The sequence below is a fragment of the Pogona vitticeps genome, chromosome 4 (genome assembly GCF_051106095.1).
Source record: "Pogona vitticeps strain Pit_001003342236 chromosome 4, PviZW2.1, whole genome shotgun sequence".
Taxonomy (NCBI): Eukaryota; Metazoa; Chordata; class Lepidosauria; order Squamata; family Agamidae; genus Pogona; species Pogona vitticeps.
Window position 1 is genome coordinate 125,565,034 of NC_135786.1, and position 10,605 is coordinate 125,575,638.

Genomic DNA, 10,605 nt, shown 5'->3' on the forward strand with positions numbered 1-10,605 from the left:
ATAAAACAGACTTCCTAGTAACAATAATGTCTGCTAGACAGGTGTCTGGATTAAGTGCACTGCACTCAGACAGTCCCTTTGTTTCCATATGGACAAGTTGATTCTTCTGGCATGTATTTCTTGCTGAAGGTGGTTTCCTTATTCCACATTAACCAATGTGCGGATTTCGAGCTAATAGATCCACCACTGACATGGTATTCTCCCTCCGACAGCTGCAGGAGAAATGCAGGGAACAACAACAGCCGCTCTTAGTGGCCTTCATAGACCTTACAAAAGCATTTGATCTGGTTAGCAGGGATGGCCTTTTTAAAATACTTCCCAAGATTGGATGCCCACCTCGTCTCCTTAACATCATCAGATCTTTCCATGAGGGAATGAAAGGCACTGTAGTTTTTGACGGCTCAACATCAGACCCCTTTGACATCCGAAGCAGAGTGAAACAGGGCTGTGTCCTCGCACCAACACTTTTTGGGATCTTTTTTGCTGTCATGCTGAAGCATGCCTTTGGAACTGCAACTGAGGGTGTCTATCTCCGGACTAGATCAGACGGAAAGCTCTTTAATCTCTCCAGATTGAGAGCGAAGACCAAAGTCCAACTGAAATGCATGCGGGACTTCCTCTTCGCAGATGATGCAGCCATCGTTGCCCACTCTGCTGAAGACCTCCAACAACTCATGAATCGTTTCAGCAAGGCCTGCCAAGACTTTGGACTAACAATCAGCCTGAAGAAAACACAAGTCATGGGCCAGGGCGTGGACTCACCTCCTTCCATTACCATCTCTACACAAGAATTGGAGGTTGTTCATGACTTTGTGTACCTTGGCTCAACCATCTCTGACACCCTCTCTCTGGATGTCGAGCTGGATAAACGCATTGGCAAAGCAGCCACCATGTTCTCTAGACTCACAAAGAGAGTATGGCTCAATAAGAAGCTGACGACACATACAAAGATCCAAGTCTATAGAGCCTGTGTCCTAAGCACACTCCTGTACTGCAGCGAGTCCTGGACCCTTTGTGCACGGCAGGAGAGGAAGCTGAACACGTTCCATATGCGTTGCCTCCGACGGATTTTTGGCATCACCTGGCAGGACAAAGTCCCAAACAGAGTAGTCCTAGAACGAGCTGGAATTTTCAGCATGAATACATTGTTGAAACAGCGACGTCTACGTTGGCTTGGGCACGTCGTGAGAATGGCTGATGGTCGGATTCCAAAGGACCTCCTGTATGGAGAATTAGTGCAGGGAAATCGCCCCAGAGGGAGACCACAGCTGCGATACAAGGACGTCTGCAAGCGAGATCTGAAGGCCTTAGGAATAGACCTCAACAGATGGGAAACCCTGACATCTGAGCGTTCAGCCTGGAGGCAGGCACTGCATCATGGCCTCTCCCAATTTGAAGCGACCCTTGCCCAGCAGGCCGAGGCAAAGAGGAAATCACAAAAGCAGCAAAACCAGGGAGCTGGACAGGGGACAGATTGGATTTGTCTTCAGTGTGGAAGGGATTGTCACTCTCGAATTGGCCTCCTCAGCCACACTAGACGCTGTTCCAAGTCCTCCACACAGAGCACGCTACCATAGTCTTTCGAGACTGAAGGATGCCTAACCTGCTTTCTATCCAGAGCCTGCTCCCTCTGGAATGCACTTAGTGCAGTGGTTCTTAACCTTTTTGAAAGAAACACCCCCTTGAGCCATTGAGGAAGTTATCATCGCCCCCCCTCCCCACGGTGATGATATCTTTCTTATTTATTTATTTATTTATTTATTTATTTATTTATTTATTTATTTATTTATTTATTTATTTATTTATGACACTTAAATGCAATGACCCCTGAAAACAAAATTCAATTCCAAGAAAATGAAATGCCCCCCAAAAGTAACATTTAATGATTTAGTTTCAAGCGAATTTTAAGACGCAAAAAGAAATATAAAAAGGGCATAAAAGCAAACTGCAATGCAGGAACTAAAAATTTCAAGACGAAAACTCTGAAACTAAATTAAGATTGGAGGAAAATATATATTCATGCACATTGTAAAAAGGCTGCAGCCACCTTCACAGGTTTGGCTTGCTCCAGCACCCCCCTACCGCCCCCCTTCTGCTCCAGCGCCCCCACACCGCCCCTTTTCGTTCTACGGCCCCCCTGAAAAATGAAATCGCCCCCTGGGGGGCATTATCGCCCACGTTAAGAACCACTGACTTAGTGCACTTATGATATTGGTCTTTTGCAATCCCACAACTGCATCATTCCAGTGCTCTCCCTGCCTCTTTGTGTGTTATGCTGGGAGTTATAAGGATTCTACAGTTTCCTTGCAACATTTTATCCACTCCATCCAATGGACTGCATCCAACTGGCATATTGAGTTGCCAAACTTCCTCCATTGTCTGCCCTAAAAACACTCAACAAGAGCATTTGCAACTTCAGCTGCCAGTCTCTGGGAAAATCTCACTATCCAATATTTGTTGGTCCAATATATCCAATATATGCGGTCACAGCCCCTGAGTTTTGTTGCCACTACGTTTGGACATCAAGTTTCAATCTGACTCATCATTTGGCAAATCAATTCTTCACTGCTGTCCAGACATCATTCGATCAGGCGGTTTAGCTTTTCAGTCTCCCATTAGTGTGACACACACAGGCCACCAAGAATGATGGGTTGCTTCCACAACGGTGGTTCTTCTGTGAACGTCCATGACCCACCCTCCTCCCCTTTGGTGTTTGGTCCAAGTACTACTCCTTCCTTACTGCAGTGGACTGAACTGAAGGAATCTGTCCAATGCATGCTGTGACATGCATTATGGGGAGGGGGGGCAAGGGGGCAGGTTTCTTGTACTTAGCTCAGCTCTGAAAGATTACAAACAATTATCTCTGCAGGCACAGAACCTATTAGTGTGAGTTCACAGATGGCCACTCAAAGAACCAGTTACCAAAACAAGCCTCCATTTTTGCAGATCACATGATATGACATCAGAGCTCCAATATCTAGAGGGAGAGTGATGCCATCCCTGCCGGGTGTCTATCAACCATAACAATCGTCATTCAGAAGAGAACATGGATAATATTGAACAACAGAATAAGGTAATAGGAAGAAAAAAATATATCCTCAAATGTGATACTGTAATTCATATATTATTTGCCAACAAGACAGCAACAATAGTTTTTGGAAAGCAATTTTAACAAGAGGAATTAGGAGCAGAGTATGTCATTTCTACCCAGGCTCTCCTGAGTCCCCTGTTCAGGAGAAAGGAGGTCTATAAATAAGACAAATAAACATTAAATAAATAAATTTGTCTAGTTACTTGGCAAACCTGAGACATTACTTGCAATTTTGATGAATATTTATCAAAAGATAACTCTGATAATGCCTGAAACAAATGCGCTCTTAACCAAATGAACTGTAATTTGTTACTCAAACCCAAGGTATCCGGTTTTTTCCTCTTTGTCCTTGACTTTCTTTGGCTCTTAATCTTTTTTTAAAAAAAATCTGTTTGTTTTCTTGTTACTTTATCGCTTCTCTTGCCTGGTATTGTTTCCATAGGAAAATAGTCTAGAAAATCTCTTCAAATGACCAAGGTGTGAGATGAACTTAAATCCTCAGCCTTCAAGCATCTCAGAGTTTCTCAGGCTCAATACATCTTCCTTTCGGTCTCCGTGAGAAGCTGATCAAAGGTGGGATTGCTGTTTTCTCTCACCATCCATGCTTCATCTTCCAACATGTCAGCCAGAGTCTTAGTTTCTCTAGCCAAAAGTAGCTGCCAGGCTGAGGTGGTTCCAGCAATTGAGAGAGTAGGAAATGAAAGCCTTCGATGGTTAAACCTGCAGATAATGGCTAAAAGGGAGACTTTTCAGTTGTGGTGTCAGGGAAGAGGCATTCACCCAAAATTTTCTATGAATCTGCCATGGTGGCCACTCACAATTCTGCCACTGAATTAGACTAGCCTCAACACTGTGACAAACATTTATCCTCCATTGCATCAACACCTGCTAAAAAGCAGAGATAGACATTAACAGCGGTACTTCCATACCATCACACTGGACACTTTCTCTTGTTCAGCCTTCCTTATAGCAATAGCAAGTGATCACCCATTTTTGTTTCTGCAATGGCTGGGCAGCCGTTTTGATTTTCCACACTTTCACGCTTTCCACCAAGTTTGCAGTTTATCCTCGCCCCACCTCTTTTACATATATTGTTCCTTGTGTTAAATGAAGATGAGTTCATAAAATTAATAAGGCAGTTGTGGGAGGTAATAGGACAAGCCCGCATTTCCTTATTCCTCCAAAATTATCTATGTAGTCTCAGTCCAGCCCCTAAATGCAAGACCCCTGCCAACAAAGTACTCAGATCTTCTACACAAAAGCCAGCTATTAGTTCAACATCTTTCTTTCCTCAGACTTTTACAGCTCTCTCTGAAACCATAGGTTCTGTTCTAGTCCCTAGAAATCAAGATGTGAATTTTGAGATATTATTTACTCACTGATCTTCAGTCTGAACAATCAGACCTAGAAAAGGGGGAGTGGTCTGTTTTCACTGATCTATTGTGGAGGGCAATGGTCGTACTGGGCAGGAAGAAGAGTCTACATGTAAATGTTTAATGCAGATGGTATTCTTGGCCTTTCTATATCTGTTGCTACTGGTTTTTATAGCAATATAAGCCTTTGGCACATTCATGTTGAGAGCTGTACCTGAAGCTTCAGCTTATGCTACTACTCTGTTTCCTAAGGCTGTTACAGAAATTAAATAAACAAAATTGCAATTCACACTTCAGACATGTATTAAGTTTCTTTCAGAACTTTTAACAGAACTCAACTGAAAATTTTTAAATAGCTGCATACTTGTTGGGCAATTGTAGAAAACAAAACTTCTGAAATGTTTCTCTGATTGGAATGGGTGCATGGATTTTGAATGTTCATGTTGAGTCCCATAGATTTGAGAAAATGGATTGAAAGTGCAGAGCAAACTAATATTACATCTACAAACCTCCTTTTCAGCATGAGCGAAGCCACGGTGGAGTCTAAACTTTCTGTAGAATAGAACAAGGAACAACAATCACTTCTTCAAGCTGTTGGGATAGATCATTCAGACATTTGGAGCATGCTGTCATCAATACGTTGATGACATGCAACCATATATCTCCTTTTCCTCATCAGCAGTGGAAGTCGTTCAGACCCTGGAGTGGTGCGTGACCTTGATAAGGGCTAACAGACTGAAGTTGAATCTGGACAAAATAGAGATCATGTTGTTGGGAGGAGAATCTAGGAGGCATTTTGCCTGGTCTGGATGGGATCATGCTCCCTCTGAAAGACCTGATTTGCAAGTTAGGAGTGCTTCTAGACCCAACACTCTCCATGGAGAAGCATATCAGCCATGGCCAGGTGTGTCTTTTTCCATCCGCAGCAGATTTCCTTGTTGCAGCCCTTCCTGGACAGAAAATCCCTGACCACACTGATTCATTTATTGGGAGTCTCTAGGAATGATTATTGCAATGCTCTCTATGTGGGGTTGCCTTTGAAGGCAACATGGAACCTACAGGAGGTACAAAATGAAGCGGTCAGGTTCTTGTCAGGAGTGTAGAGATAGGACCATGTTTCTCTGATTTGGGCATGCCTGCATTGGCTTCCTGTTTGCTTCCATGCCAAATTCAAAGTGCTAGTACTAACTTATAAAGCTATTACCGTGTTTCCCCGAAAATAAGACAGGGTCATATACTAATTTTCCTCCAAAAAAACTGCATTAGGGCTTATTTTCAGGGAATGTTTTCCCCCCACGTACAACAATCTACATTTATTCAAATACAGTCATGTCATCTTCTTCTAGTTGCTGCACAATGGTGGAGAGCGGGGTTTCACTGAACTAGGGCTTATTTTTGGGGTAGGGCTTATATTACGAGCATCCTGAAAAATTATACTAGGATTTATTTTCAGGTTAGGTCTTATTTTCAGGGAAACAGGGTAACAATTTGTGACCTCACTATCTGTTGGAGAGATTTTCCCTAAAATTGTCTACCTGGGCTATCTGGTCTTCTCAGACTTCGCAGTTACACATGGTTACCCTAAGAGAGGCCCAGAAATCTAACACCAGGAACTGGGTGTAGTGAACAGCCCTGCCCTCACCTGTCCATCACAGCAGAACAGGGAAGAAGAAGCCAATGGGTGGATGGAAGGTGGAGCCAAGGGGGCAGGGGGCTGGATATAAAGGCTGGTGGATGCAGTCTGAGGGAGATTCTGGTAGTGAGAGACAGTGTGAAACTTAAAAGTGAACTTAGAATGAGTTAGAGATCTGTAAGAACGCTGAATGGTACAGAGAGTTATTAGAGATTTAAAGTTAAAGTAGAACTGATACAAATACGAGTGATTAGCAACCTGTGATTTACTTATCGAATATTAATCTTATGTTAACTTCCCTGATCTAATAAATGAGTTAAGTTTTAAAAGCACACGTCTCCTTAATTGAATGGTATTGAGGTATCAATACCTGGTGGCAGCCAAGAAAGAAGAAAGGCGAGAACCTCGTGAAAGCCTGGGGGAATATGGGCTTCAGGGGAGATCACCACACTGGGTCTTTCGGGTGGTGGCTGCAATGCTGTGGAGTGCATTGTCTGTGGGCGTGCACCAGGCTCCCTTTCTCTTGACCTTCAGGAAATGTTTAAAATCGGAGCTTTTTAAGTAGGCCTTCAGATATCTTCCTCCCCCACATGATTTTCTTGCTGTTCCATGTGATTGTATTTGTATTAGTTTGCCACTGTCTTTGAGGGATTCATTTTCCCCCCTGTCATTTTTATGATTTCAGTGTTTTCTGTTGGTGGGTGGGCACATGGATTCTTTGCATGTTTATTTGTTGTTGGCCACCCAGTAGATGCGCTGCTAGATCTGCTGGATATAAATGTAATAAATAAGTAAAAAGCCTTGGCTTATATTAAGTTCATTGATGTGTGCGTTTGGCGTGTGTATATATTTTATCTCAGCTGTGAACTGCTATCCTTCTATTTTGGCTTTAAGGAAGTTATCTCCGATTCCAAGTGGCTTACTTTCTCATTTCTTGTTTTTTCATCTATGATAATTCTTTTATGCAAATACTGCAGAGTACAGCCTTCATACCTTCCAATCTGGTGATAGTGGAGATTGACAGATCTGCATTATCTTTAAAATAAAATTACAAGTCTGTATGTATGCTGTGCTCACATGGTCACGAAAACTACAGTTGTGCCCCGCTGGATGATTACCCTGTATAACGACGAGTCTGCTTAATGTTGAAGTTTTCACGACCACTTTTGCGATCACAAAACAATGGTTTAAATGGGTTTTTTCCCTTTCACGATGATCGGTTCCCTGCTTCGGGAACCGATTTTCGCTTTACGACTATCAGCAAACAGCTGATCGTCGGGTTTCAAAATGGCCACTGGCTAAAGAAAATGGGCCCCCACTGTTTTTAGGACTGATTTTTTGCTTAACAGGCACTAGAAAATGGCCACCGTATGGAGGATATTCGCTGGACGAGCAGGTATTCAGCCCATCGGAACGCATTGAACGGTTTTCAATGCGTTTCAATGGGGTTTTTTATTTCGTTTGACGTTTTTGCTCTACAGCGATTTCGCTGGAAAGAATTAATGTTGTCAAGTGAGGCACCACTGTACCTAATTCTGAAGGAGATACGTATTAGATAGCCTAGAAGCCTTAGAAGTGAAGCAACAGCAAAAAGAGTGAGATGAGAATTAAAGCCAGTATTGAATCTAGTTATAGATTTTTTTTAACAAGGGATATTCATTCACATAAACACTATGTTATATTCCTAGTTAAGAAGCAAGCTCATTGAGCTACTCATCTGGTGGCAGCACCAGAGGCTGGGAATTCAGTTCCCCAGTGTGCCTCCAAGAAGAGCCAACCTGTATGGCCTTGGGCAAGCTGCAGAGTCGCAAGATGCCCCCAGAAGAAAGGACCCCTCTTGAGTATTCTTTGCCTAGAAAACCTTGAAAAAGGTCAGTGTTAAGTCTGAACTGACTTGACAGCACACTTATTATTATTATTATTGAATATTTATGTTGATATTTGCATGGCCCAATAGGAGTTGGTGGGGGTGGAGTTAACTGGGGGAAAGAAAAGGAGAGAGAGGGGGAGAGAAGAGTAGGTGGTTGAGAGTGGAGGCAGATCAAATAGATCTACCAGAATATTTTCTCAAGGATAACCAGACTCTGGGAGGTGAGCTTTTAAATGTCACCCAGCTTAATAGCACGGTGTATATGGACTTCGGCAATTTAAGGAAAGGTCTCCATATATCTTTATGAGGTTTAAAATGGCTAGGGACAAATTTTAAAATAACAAAAAGGAACTATTACTATTTCAAAAAAGTGGGAAACTAGTCCTAGGATGTTGAAAATATAATATTCCTTATTCCAGTGTGCAAAGTGAGAAGTTGGGAGTTTGATTCCCCAATGTGCCTCCTTGAGAGGGCTAGACTCGATGATATGGAGGGTCCCCTTCCAGCTCTGCCATTCTAAGAGAATGATGCCATTTTCTACATCCTGGGATTACAGTTTCCCTCCTCCTTTTGAACTAGTATAATAGGGTTAAATTTTGCTTCCACCATGAATTTGATACCAGGTACAAAGCAAGTTGCAACCTTTTGGCTGCCTATCCAGAAAATGGGGATGATCTTACCTACTTTATGCGACTGTTGCAATTATACCACAAAACAGAAAAATACTGTGTAAACACAGTTACCATTGCTACCGTGTCTTCTAAGTCTATTCTGAGTAGTCAGACTCCTATTGTAGCTTTAATTTATCTGAAGTGCTCAGCTTCTATGCATTACATTGTCATGATTTTTTTTTTGAAATGTCAAACAACCATTGTAGACATTTTGATACCTTTGCCCTATTATCTAGAATAAAGAAGGATGCCTGTAAGAAAGGGACTTTGTGTTTATCCACTGGGTGACACTGTTGCACAGTGGAATGTGCATTGCTAGGGCTAAGTGAATATTTCTAGTCACAGATCTTTCAGAACAAAGGTCTGTCTTGACACCCCTCAGAAAGCAGCTGTGAACATAACTGTAACTTCATGTCACGACAGTTACTCTAAAAATAAACTGTACACATCCCTGTTGCCTAAATATACAATGCAAAATAATATTTTGGTATAATTCAGTGGGCCTTTGGTTAAAATGCCTGTGGGCAATTTGTTGTTTTAAGCTGTAGAAGCATAACGAGAGAGAGAGAGAGAGAGAGAGAGAGAGAGAGAGAGAGAGAGAGAGAGAGATATGATTTCATTCTGAAAGATCATAAATTGCAAATTCTAGTGACACCCTGCATGCTAAAAAGTACAATTCTTGCAGATTTTTTTCTTGTGGAGGAGGCAGGTCCAGATTGATTTGCCTAGGCTTTTACATCATGTGGCCAACAGAAAAAAAATGCAAACCAAACCATCTCAGTCCCATAGTATCTACTGCATTATATGTCCAGGTTGTCAAGCCCTAAAGTGCTGGCCATTTTGAATCTTGTCGTGAATTCCATTATTTCACTATGTATTGTGCATTTCCTGTGTTTTGTTTTGAGAGCTCCACTCTTCAACTTCAGTGGATGATCCCTGATTCTGATATTATGGCACAAGGAAGAAATACACTCTCCACACTATGCACAATTTTACAAATAGTACGATTTTTTAAAACTGAAAAAGCTCCAGATATGTAATATTTCTTCAGAGAACTTGCTGCAGTCCCTTGTTTATTTTTGTTGTCCTTTTCCTAATCTTTTACAATATCCTTTATGAGAATTGTCAACCACAACCATACACGTTATTCTGAGACTGTAGATTTGTGCAAAGCAAGGATTGAGAGGCCTCAAATCTTCCCCTAGGCTGCATCCTGTCACATACCACATAAATTAGGCTGCACAGTAGCAACTGGAAATGGGAAATCCACTCATGGTTTCTCAGAATAGTTTCAATGGGGAAAAAAATTAAATACAGTGGTGCCTCACTTAACGAGTGCCTCGCTCAACGATGAATTCGCATAACGATGGACTTTGCTGGAAATTTTGCCGCCTCACCTAACGATGTTTCCTATGGGGGATTTTTGCATAACGATGTTTGGGACCTTGCTTCACTTAACGATGACAGTTTTAGGTCCCCTGTTTCGCTTAACGTTTTTTTTGACAGCCCTGTTTTCGCTATTTTAAAAATATTCTAAAATGTTTTTAAAATGTTTAAAATGCTTGGAATCATTAGTGCACCTAATAAAACCTTCATTAACGTAATCTGGCTTCGTTCTGAGTCTTTTTGAATTTTTGGTGATTTTTTTTTCACCATTGAAATGTATTGAATAGGCTCCTATTGGAACAGATTAACCGGTTTTCCGATCCGGCATTCCATCCACCCACTCCATCAGAAGGATCTCTCTGGTCTCCAGACCCCAGAAGCTGCGTCCTCCGTTAAGATGCCTCCCAGATCAAGCAAGGAGCCTCCGGAGCTCCGCCAAGCAGTCTGCAGCCGACCCCTGTGTCCCGAGCTCCAGCTCCGTTAGACTCCGTCCGCTCCGCTCCAACTCAAACCCCACAGCCAGCAGCACAGGATTCAGAGCTTTTTCCGAGCTCACGCCCAGCGCTTTGGGACAGGTAGGG

The 10,605-nt window shown here is 42.3% G+C and overlaps 1 long non-coding RNA gene across 1 annotated transcript; it reads left to right on the top strand.

Annotated features, from left to right (window-relative positions):
* Positions 1 to 1,650: 1,650 nt before the first annotated feature.
* On the top strand, positions 1,651 to 10,400 carry LOC144588905 (uncharacterized). Its single transcript, XR_013544659.1, has 2 exons — positions 1,651 to 3,664; positions 4,985 to 10,400. It is a non-coding gene; the product is annotated as an uncharacterized LOC144588905 (long non-coding RNA).
* Positions 10,401 to 10,605: the final 205 nt, after the last annotated feature.